This window comes from Plectrocnemia conspersa, unplaced genomic scaffold (assembly GCF_051122295.1).
Source record: "Plectrocnemia conspersa isolate PC_06_02 unplaced genomic scaffold, ASM5112229v1 ptg000012l, whole genome shotgun sequence".
Classification (NCBI taxonomy): domain Eukaryota; kingdom Metazoa; phylum Arthropoda; class Insecta; order Trichoptera; family Polycentropodidae; genus Plectrocnemia; species Plectrocnemia conspersa.
Window position 1 is genome coordinate 20,600,118 of NW_028277176.1, and position 12,808 is coordinate 20,612,925.

Consider the following 12,808-nt stretch of genomic DNA (forward strand, 5'->3'; position numbering starts at 1 on the left):
TATCGCAATTTTATGGAAACTTATTTCCATGAACGGCTTAAAGTGGCATATAATTTTCTTAATCATAAGAGAAAGTATTTTATCGCTACTTGTTCGAAGACAATAATTTAATATGTAGTTCTAAAATTAGTCGCGATAGAGTAATTTATTTATTTATTTTGTGTTTCTCGGACTTTTTAAGATTGTTTTTTTTTGTCAGCGCTACGCTGTGTACTTTTTAATACAAGTGATATAATTGAATTTAATAATGACTGGCTTAAATCAAAAAAAGTACATATAAACAAACATAAAAAATATTGTCAAATTTAACAGAAGAGCACCCAAGCGTATAAAAACTAGTTATTATTGTTTTTTATACGCTTTTAGGATTTTTATATTATTATGCAACCATAAGTCTATAAATAGACTAAACTCTACACATGTATGAGAATTTAATTTTCTAATATTAGGTCCGATATAATTAGAATTTTTTTTCTAAAAATATAAAGTCATTACGTCACTAAAAACGTAATTTTTCAATATACTGTATAAATACTGCTTAACTTCATTAGTAATGGTTTGAAAAACCCTGCTGTAGGCTATTAGCTATTCGCAATGATTAAATAAATATTATAGATTAGTCATTTCTTCAGCGGAACATCAAGATAAAAAAATCGTTAAGTAAATGTATGTTTGCTACAATAATAAAAACATTCCACAACAATTAGGAACAAATAGTTTGATAAAAACAATAAACGAATAAAAATATAATCTGTATTCACATAGTCAAGTTAGATTTTATAATTTGGAGGTTAAGGTCTTTATAATATATAGATAATTTTATTTATTTGTAAATTTTACTAAAAAAATATTATGTTTCTTCTTTCCTGAACTAAAACTGTACACATCTAACAAATGTGTAATTTTTTAACACAAGGTTACCCAAAAAATGTTTGTTTAATTTTGAGTTAATATAAATTTAATATTTATTATGGTACAACTATAGTTAAGATAGTCTTAACTATAGTTGTTTAATTTTTGTCTAAAAGGAATCGTATACAAATCGAATGATTTGATTTGATATGTATTTGGGCACATTTTCTTTTAATGTCTGCTCTTAACTTATAAACTGTTGTCGAATTTGTACCATTACCTTTATTACAGATGAGTCTCTATAAAAAGTTCATGGTCGTTTATTTCAAATAAGACTTCATCCATTCATTCTCTATTATTATTCCGAATATTATTCATCTAGGATTTGGAATAATGTCGGAATGTAACTTTTCTAATGAACGTTAGATTTTCCTGTCTTGCGAATCACCTCCCGAACAAATTTTATTTTGCTGCAACCAGGCCAGAAAAGCATACTTAAGGCTGCGCATTAGGTGATTATACAAAGCACACAGTATCCTCGTGCTCCGTAATCAATGCAGGCATCGCAAGACAAATCCTAACACTTCACGACATATGTCGTTTTTACGTAGTCTAGCTATTATTTTACGCCAGTTTTGTCTATAAAATTATTTACGTCAACAAAAAATTGAGAGATTAAAATTATCGACGTATATTTATCGACCCTAAAATTGCATTTATTAGTAGATGTTACCTAATCGATAACTGAAAAACCACGTTTGCTCTCTTAAATCTCTTCTTTACTGAAGCTAAAATCCTGAGAGAATACGTGTCTAGAAAGAGATGCTTTTCAAAATTGAGCGAAGAAGTCTCACAAGTCGGCTGACCGAACCTAGGGGGGAGGGCGAAGGCGCAGGGGCGCCGGGTGGGGCGAAATGCGACGCCCGACCTCAACAAGTGGCGCGCGAAAATCGATAGCGCCACCGCTTGCTTTTCCCGAAAGAGCTCCGAATTTGCACCCTTCCATTATAAAACGTCTCACCTCTCGCGCTACAGGGTGGTCGTAAAGTACACGTATGTATGTGGTATATGTGAATTTATTATGTAGCGAGGTGTGCATTGGAACAATTTAATACCCAGTATGTACGATGAATACTTCGATCGACCTCGTTTCATTGCGCATTGCGCGGAACATCGGTCCATGTGTGCAGGTTCACAGGTGCGTTCGTTAACCTTATGTGAGTTGTTGACATTTCGTTGGACTTGTCTGGTTCTAGTCTGGTAGGCGAAGGAAGCGCAGAGTGTATCACATTTACCAGTTACAAAACTACCCTCCTCCCCTACTAAATATGATAAACTAAAATTATTTTCCAGATACCTCAATTTTATGTGAATAATTAAATACTTAAAAGATTAAAATGTGAAATGAGCAATACAGTATAATCTTGATTATCCTAGATAATGATAAGGAAAAGGGAAACGATAAGCCGGACTATTAATTTGTATATTGTTTTGAATACTATTACAGTGAATCTCCGACTTTGTACATACGCGACTGTAAAAATAACTTTTTTTTTAGATCCCGTTCTTTACGCGTCGGGCGAAAGCGTCTCGACATAAGCGCGCTGTCATAATCGCGCAGCGTCATATGCACGCCTAACATTTGCGCGCAAATTAAAAAATTGTTTTTAAAATTAATATAAAATAGGGTATACCTACTGTTGATTAGAAAGCTAATGATGGAGAGGTATCAATCATAACTATGTGTTTGTCGTTTAAAAATCTCAATAAATATTATCAAATCAGACTAATATTTTAATATGACATGATTTCGAAACATATGCCTATGGATGCTTATGTTAGCCGAATAAATACTTAACAACAAAAAAAAAGTGTGTTGTTTTTTACGGATTTTAGTATGTTTTTTAATTACATTTTAAAATTGAACTTAATTAGCCAACAGCGGCCAATATAGATTTTTTCCATAGTTTTTGCAATTGAAATCTATAATCTATAAAATTTAGGTCACTATTAGCTAAATAATCAAGTAACAATTATTCATTTATAAATGATAATCACATATAGTACAAACTTTATTTAATTATTCTAGTTCGAACTAGAATAATTAAATAAAGCAAATTCATTGGTGATGCACTATTACATCAATAAATTTCGAGTATTGCTAAGTTCACTATTATATTGATTACCCTTGAAAAAATTGTATAGAATGAGAGTATCTATGAATATTCTTAGCTAAGAACGGTATTTTATTGCGTAGTGAATTGCCATTACCATTTTTTAACATATATGTGATTATAGTGCTTGTAATTATTTGTCAAAAATAAATATAAACTTACCACATTTTTTCTGCCTTTTTTTGTGAAGAAGCGTACTTCAATCGATATTTTTTAGTTAATATCATATACATACATACCTTATACTTTCTCATTAATTCTCATTTTTTTTATAAATAAAGTATATTTGACCGCTCAGTGCATTTTTTTTATATTATTTTATTTAAAACACATTGAGGTTTAGCTGTGATAGGCGCTTTGTTTTCTCCGAGTAGTGGTGGAGAAGCTGGCGGAGGGATGATGTCGGTAAAAAATCCTCAGAGGTCTTGTAGGTGGCGTAGTAGCGGGTGTATAGCAGAAGTTGATCCATCTCTGCTACGGTAGTCGTATGGTAGATTCGATCCCTCTCAGGATGTGTGCGTCCATGACAGTATTTTTTCGGCGAGCGGACACTTTTCGAGTGTCTGCCGGAGTCTGCAAATGACTACTTGTGACTACCTCCTACTCATCCGAGTCCAGGTTTAAATATACAGGACTGCAAAGCTTGCTGACCAATCACAATCATGCAGCGATCATCCAGCCAATCGATGCACTCGCTTAATAGAACACGAAATTTGCTTGATGAATATCTCCGAGGTCGAAGAATTGTATATGTGTAGCGTGTTATTTATGAAGGAACCCTTAGGGCTTTTGTGTGTCCCATTTTTTACGCTATTGTCTTGTTTTCTTGCTAATGGATAAGTATTTTGTTTGCATTTTTATTAATAAGACCCCATAGATCTACTTTTCATCACACATTACATTACGGTTCCTGTTTCTGAACTTTTGAAAAGCGAATATTTTTAGTTTTCACTCAGTTCATGCAGCACATGATAGTCAAGTTTTTGCTTTTTTTTTTAAATATTTTACTGTAAAAAACTATTGGATTATTAACGCCGATCTTATGTTCAGGCTCTCGAATTGTTGTGAGTTCTTCATATTTAACTAACGCCTTCAGTTTTTCGTTATTAAATAAAGGACATTCACGACCTTCTTCGTCTCTAATGCTGTTTGTCCCAATAACTATTTTTTTAGCACTACAATTTCCCCATATACTCTCTAAAGGAATAGTACACGCACTAAAAGAAACTACTGCTGTATTCCATTTTTTAATCTTTAGTTATTATTATAGCTTATTTCAATGTTACTAAAAAATGATATAACACCTTTTTATACCTACCACCTAATTTTATAAATTTCTTATAGATAAATTTCCTTATCGCCTACCAACGTAACAGTAAGAAGGTTTGCAAAAAATAGTTACACATATTACTCGATTTACGCAGTTAAGAAAAAACTATTTTTAAGGAATATTTGGTTCCACGTGTGTGACGCAGCGATATACAAATGCATGGATTAATGGCTTATTCCCACTTCTTGCACTTGATCTACATCTGGAACCTCTCCCACTGCCACTGCTGTGTCTTGAGTTGCTTTTTGGAGTGCACGCGTGTCGCTAAAGTTTTTTCTCATTTAGTATTAATTTAAAGAAATGCTTAAACCAACACATTCGATCATTTTATTACAAATTTTATTATATGCCTCGATTTAGGCGATTTTGATTTACGTGACATTTCCTAGATCAAGCGTAAATCAAGGGATGAGGGTCCTTAAATTTATATTTTTATTTATACATACATAATCCAATATGAGAAGTTGCTATATAGCAATGTTTCTATGTATGGAGGAAAAATAAAATTTGTAACACCGGACAAAAATACCTATCGCCCACCATCGAAGCTTGAATCGCCCACTAGTGGGTGTTACAGACCAGAATGATGACAAGTGATGTACACGAAGATTACATATTATAGTAAATAAAATTTATTTATAGTAATAAATACGAAGCTGAACTGTTATATTAATCGTTTTTGAAAGTGAAAGAAAGCCAGACTTCTGGCAAATACACTAAATATTAGTACATTAGCAATAAAACAACTATTTCACTTTAATGCTTACATATGTACCTACATATGTGGTTCCTTAATAACGCGCATGGAATACACTATTTAATTTATTTTATGGCTCATTAGGTGACTGCATTGGTTGCCAAGAATGGATTCAGTTGGCAACAAACATAATAAGGATTAACTTTAAATTACTAATATAGAGTGCGTCAGAAGCGTGAATATTAAAAATACAATTTCATTTTTAATTTAATATATGGATATCCTATATTCGAAATATGGTTTTGATTTAGAATGTATACATAATAAAATAAATAAATATTAATACTTACATATTGTCATGTAGGCTCTGCTCAACCTTAATATTATATATGTAAGATTATGTATTTTTATTAAATATTTATAGATTTATTATTTATTGTTTATCATATTATTATTATTTTTATGCGTTTTAAGTCAGTGTTTTATCATATATTAAAAAAATTTAGAACTGAACTTTCACATTATTTTATTTCTCAACACGTATTTTTATTATCTTTCTTGTGTACTTCTCCATAATTTCACTAATAAGTGGAAATCGAAACGTGTTTCTCCATTCAATTATTATGTAAATGATAGATGATTATGGCAATGAAGTTATTAGTGAGTCAATTTAAATTTAAAACGCCCCTTTCAGATCTATGAAATTATTTATTCAATATTTACATTGTTTGCGAATTAATAATTAATTAAGTTGCTACTCTTGAAATTAAAATGTATATATAATAAAATATGCACGATTATGCTTATCTTATTTGTATATAATAAATATAAAAATTGTTTACACATACATACATCTACCTATCTAATATATAAATTTTATACGAAACGAGCGTTTAAAAACTCCTGACACTCACCTATCTATAGTCTCACAAAGGGATATCATTAACTTTTAATATTAATTACTGCATCCATTATTTTGCGGTTCGGAATCTCCTTATAGATAACCAGTATCATATTTCAGAGATCTCGTAGTCTGCCCGCTTGTTTAGATATCGAAGATAATAATTATATTGACACATAATATACATTTCATCGTTACACTTCTAAAGAGCAATAATAATCATTTAAATATAGAAATAATAGTAGGTATAATAAAATTCTGTGCAGAATATCAACGCGTAGTGAAATTAAGTAATACAAGAAACAATTCACATTCTACCCCAAAGGCGAAAACATTCCAACTGACCTTTTTGTCAAAAATGATTTACAATATCTACTGCAAGAGTCAGTTCACAAAAAACATATACTTAGGTGTATATTAAAATTAAAAAATACAGGCAAGGTTTATACTAAGTAAATATATATTACAATAATGAAAGGGGCGATAAGATAATAACAAAAATCCAATAATGCCCTGTGTATTTCTGTATACTGGTACCGCCCCTCAGAGCGATTGACCAATCACAAGTCAGAAATTTAAAATCCCGTGACGTGTGTGTACACAGTTTTGGGTGTTTTTATTTTAATGAATGCATTCACATTGTATCAAAAAAATCGAATATATAATTCATGGTAATAAAGTATTAAACTAAATATTTTTTAACGTTCGCCTGCGTAAATTCTCATGTTTTAATCTGTTCATAAAAAATACTTTAGCAGAGCTAAAGTTAGTTAAACTTAAATTCATTCACATTAGATTTAGTACAATGAGAAATTAATAAGCATTTACCTACCATTAACTACAGTATTCTTGTCAAAAATCGTCAGCTAGTATATTCTTGCTGCTTGCAGTTACAAAAGGTTTTGAATTAATATTTATGTACGATTAAACGATTAGCTAACGTAGTCAGCGCACTCGGCCGAGTAGTCGCTCAGTTTGAACTCATATAGTAGTGACTCGGCCGAGTATTCGACAGTTTGCGCCATAGTGTACCGATGAACACGATAAAGAAGATGAGGCTCATTATTACGGTGTGCTTTATAATAATAAACAAGCGCCTATGTAAATTATTTTATATAACAAATTAACTCCACTTTGAATATATTATATAACTTGAAAATTTTAGCTGTTTATTTCAATATTTTTAGGAAAAAAAACTCTTCTTTATTTACTTTCTAATTACTAAAATATTTTTTATCTTCTCTAATTTATTAATTTGGTTATTTTTCATTATCTTATGATTGTAGATTTTGCACATTGCTACGATTAACCACGCACTTAGATTAAATATTATATATTGTTTTTTAAGTATGTTTTTATTTATTTTTGTAGCAACAAGCCCCACCCTCTTCTACACCGACGCATTTAAACAAAAGGTTTTGTGTTGCCACTTGCGTTTTTAAGCATAGTAAGTACACTACTTTAAAGAATATATGAGAACTGTTCCGCGACACAATCGGCGACCTTAAAAAGTCTAAAAGGCAAACATTCAGTTTGCTCGCGAATCCGCCATCACCTGACCCGACGATAATTGCCAACACCAACACGAATTGTTTGCGATAACACAATTTAACTAATTTAAAATCTAGTGTTTACACATATTTCCCAAGAGACGCGATATAAAAGAGTTGCTCGAGACTTGTGCAAATATCGCGCGAGAGCGCACCGCTCCGTTTCCATATGCAAATAGAGAAAAATAACAAGGAAAAATGTAGCGCTAAATACCCACAACGAAAACACAGATTGACACCAAAAAATCATGTTTTAAAACAATCTTATCTTTTTAGGAATGTTGAAGTGGTGTCTTGTAATCTAGAAGCACTTGAACGAGCATAAGTAGCTTTTGAAGTGATCACACTTGTACGCACGTATGCAAATTAGAGATAAAAGACAAGTGAAAATGAAAGCGATTTTTTTCGCTAGGGCTTGCGTGAGGTTACCAGACATCAGCCGCATGCGTGTTTAAAATCTTTCGTTTCTATAGGTAACTGCGCGCGCTGGGTGCCAAAATAGAGAGCCAGCGTTATTTGAATCAAGAAGCTCGTTCCCATGATAAATGTTTTAAAAGTATACCAAAATAAAATGATTTGATTATTTCATAATTTTACTAAAGCTAATATTAAAAAACGTTACACATTCGATATAAAATACACGCATCATTTATTATCGAAGCAGACCGTTTCAGATCAACGATTTAGTTCATTGAGATGCAATGATCTTAATATTTTTTACTTTTGTAATTGTCCAACGATAGCAGTGTTATAAACAAAAGCAATAAAAATATACCACACCAATTAACTTATCAAAAACAATAATGGCATCTGACTCACCAACACGCTTGAATTAAAACCATATAATGTTTACAAGATAATAATAAAAAAAATCGTTTATAAATATAAAATAATATTTTTGTATACTCGCCCAAGCGTGGGTGCTGTGCTTTGACTCTGACATATCTTTGCGAATTTGCGGCCTTAAAAACACAATGCTTCAAAGGGCAAAAGCTAACTGGAAACTTTTCGTTAAATTATGTAAACATACGGTGAAAAACAACACATCATTTTGCGAATTGCTCACTTAATGTTTATTTTTATAACTGTTGCGAAATTTCTAATAATTGGATTAATATCTTATAAAGTATTCGTTATTTAACTAATAGATTGTAATTTTACCTTTCTTTTGAAATTCAGATTTCCGCGGATCGAGAAATGTTGTGAAATTATTCTTTTAAATTGCCATTTTCATACAACACTGATGATAATTATCGTAGTTTATTTTTTAACGCAACTATAAAAGACAGTTTAATTTGTATCCTTAAAAGTTACACAGAGAATTTATCCAATTATCTTATTATATACAATTAAATTATCAGCTTTTATTAAATTTTTATTAATCAGCAGTATTAAAATTTTCTCAAATTACCTTTCAGGAATGGCTCAAAACGTTAGAACATTAGTACATTGACTTACGAACTTAATTCGTTTCCGACTGGTTCGTATCTCGAAACCCAGTTTCCCATTACATCTTTTCGATTACATAAATACCTAAACATATAAATAAAAAAGCGAGGTACATCACGGTTCGTTTCTTTAATCAATGTCTGTATGTAAAGGGCAAAATTAAATATTAAAAAATGATACTGGTAAATAAGTGAAGCGCAACACTCAAAAACAACTAGTTTTTATACCAAGCGCATAATTGACAGACAAACTCAAACTTAACTTAAGTGCTAGCGGTGCACCCCGCTAATTTACAAATACCGAAAAAAATTCGTAAGTCGAGGTACCGCTATACCAAATTGACATTTTAATGTGCCTCTTTTCCGGTGGATTGAGAATGAATATCGCCAAAGTATTGTGAAATTTGGCCCACACAGAAACAATAATCAGTATCGGTAATAAAAAACAATGTGTGATGCGCTTGAGAACACTCCTCTTACACGAGCCATCCAGCTTCTCAATGAGCTTGTCAAGCACAATGATGTTTTCAGCGATAGTTATGAGGAGCTGTAAAAAATATGTAGGAAGGTGCTAATTTCTTCAGAGTCCTTTAATATGACTTCAAAATGGAGTATGAGTCGTATCCGTATTTGTCCTCTCAATAACACGGTAAATATGGGACATGCTATTTGGATGCTAATAATTGAAGGACTAGAAAATACTCATACAAGTACGAATTAGACACGTGTGGTGAGGTATCTTCCCTTTGGCTCACTCACACATCAAATAACGGCCACCCAAATAGCACTTTGTAGTTAATTTTTTATAAGTGTTGAGATACAAATCATTGAATTTTTGGCGTAGCGTCAATAATTCGTCAATACTTGGCAATTTCCTGCTGTGAACTTTAGAGTGCTTTAAAAAGTCGCGATCGCGTCCCTTATTCTTAACCTTGAGAACGCTCCTCTTCATCCAGATTCTCAATGAGCTTGATATTTTCAGCGAGATCTATGAGGAGCTAAAAAAGATAAGGGGTGGCGCTAATCTATTTTAGTTGTGCACCACAATCATTTTCTAATATTTAATTGTATAATTTAACAGTTCGTGTGAATTTTTAATGTCTGTTAAAGATGTGTTGAATTAATGTGTAGTATATTTATATGAAATGTTGAATAATTTTTTTTATATTGCCAAGACATGATGGTCAGATTTGTAAAAAAAAAACTTATTTTGAACTTTCTAAAGATAAGATTTATTCAAAATTATTTTTTAGCGTAAAGCATTTTTTTCATAATTTGACATCGTACTTATAGAAAAAATGTTGATATTCAAGTCTCATAATGCGAAAATTGATATTTCACTAATAAAATATAATTTTCTTTAAGACGCGTAAAGTTGTTCCTTTTAGTAATTGTATTTACATAAAAAAATCGTGATTGATTTGACTCTTCAAAAACTTTTTTTTAACAAGTATGTTGCAATGGGTAGCATTTTTAAAAACTTGTAATTCGGTCCATAGCGGTCTCTTAGTCTTTTCGGGGCCCGCCCGCTTTTATGAAACCCTATAAAACTAAACGATCAACTTGTTTAATTTAACGTTATCTAATCACATTAAGCAGATTATCAAGTTCAATAGTATTATTGCCCTGTAAAAGCATTAATCACTACAGTAAGTATAGAGTGAGAGAATCTATTATTTGTTAATCATTACGCAGTAAACATCCATGGCCATTTTTCAACATCTGTGTGATTGCGATAGCCATAATTTTACATAAGCTCACTACATTCCTGCAGCTTTTTTAATATTATTGCAGCACATTAAACATTTTACTTTCTCTCTCAATGTTATTTAATTTTCTATTGTCAATGTATTTTATTTTTACCGCAATAAGCATGAAGTCGAAAAATCTCTTCTGCTTAACTATTTATTATACATCTGCATAAGCAGTCGCTTTATACAGTGTAGCCAAGTCGCGGCATTAGCATGCGCGCAAAACGCTGAAAAGGAAAATAATTACGGTCAATTTACATGCAAGGAGACACATATGTACATATGTGTACTGTTGCATTCCGCAGATCGCTCCAAAGCTCGCGGACCTGTTTTGGCAAAGGTACACTTTGGACTCGTCAATAGTTTTTTTTGTACCGTAACGAATAGCGGTACTCAAGAAACTATTCCGTCGATATTTTCCATCTTAAAATTCGTGGCGAATCGAAGAAACGCATGCAAATGAGCTCGACGTGACGACAATCCACTCGAGTGATATTAAATAACAAGATAGATAATGAATGATTAATTTCAGGGAATAATGTTCGATATCGTAAAGGTCAAGTGTTTTCAAGATATCGGTTAAAACTTTGAATGGCACGCTCTCGCCGAATTCGTTATCAATCAAGCCTGATAAGGTATCGAAGTAAACAAATGCAATTGAAAGTTATTAGATCGAATAGTGCAGTTCTTGAGTATAGATCGTCGAACTTGACACACTAAGATAAGGCATGACTAAACTCGAACACAATAGGCCTATGCACTATGTATATAAACATATATTGTACTAACATGCATAGTATATTTGACGTCTGAATGCGATTGCGCAACATCTGAAGATATTTTCGACTGAAGAAAATGTCACATCGTTAAGACCTTGCAGAATTCACGGCGATTGAGTGAATCGCAATCAGAGTGGAAAAACGCAGAAGGCCGAATTAGTAAGATATTATAATATGTGTTTTTTTCGGCAAGTTGTAATATGATGTATAAATAACGCATAATGTAAAAGTAGAAAGAAAAATTCGATTTTCTTCTCGAGCTAAAACCAGATCTCATTTCAGATGAGAGACGCCAGCTGTCGCCAGCTGAAAATTGCGTAGCTTTTCTTTGTCGCACAGAGAACTTTACAATTGTTAGAGAAACGATGGAACGTTGAAAAACATATAATAAAAAAACGCAAGATAAGTGTATTGTTCCGCGAGGTAATTCGCTAGTATGTCCTTGAGCATACATACATATTATGTGGGCAACGACTATTACAGGCATTGTCATCATATTAATACACAAATTGACGTCATAGTCCATCCATCCAAGCATTGATAATTTTATATTGTATATACACATGTAAGTAGGGTAGTACTTGTCCGATTCGATTTGTAAACTAAAAAATAAGTCATTGGAATAAAATTTTAGTATACAACTCGACTAGTCTGGATGCCATAAAATGACAAATACAACAGATTTGCCAATATCAACAGAGATTAATATTCATGAACTAATTGTAATCATGCTACTATGACATCTTATGCAATGGAAGAAGGACTTATCTCATCTGAATATGGACAAAAACAATTGAAGGCAATTAAAATCTAGCACTGTATTGACAAAAATTAGCTTTTTGCGTTCCAGCATGATAACAACACTCAAATCTGGCAATTGAAGAGATGTGTTTTAATTAATATTAATTGTAAACAACATTTCTTCATTCAAAGCGTAATTTAAATTGTAAACATAAATTCTACTGCTAGGAATCGATTCAAAGACAGTAGCGTATCTAAAAAAAAGTAAACAGATTGAAGTGAAAAATTTTAGTCATTATTTTATTTGTTGGATATATTACTATGTATTTGAATATGAGAAATATTTCATAGAACCTTTTTTTGCTTACCCCCGCGTCGTAGATATAAGCCACATTTTTTTAAAATTATATTTCAAATTACCGATTCAGAAATCACAGTCAGTGGAGCGCAATTTTTTTCAAAAATATTCATAAATAAGAAAGAAATGGCAATATTTTGGTTACACTCTTAAAATTTTCATACAAGTCAAGACGTATATATATATATATATATACAATCGATATGATCATCATTACTTATGTTTAT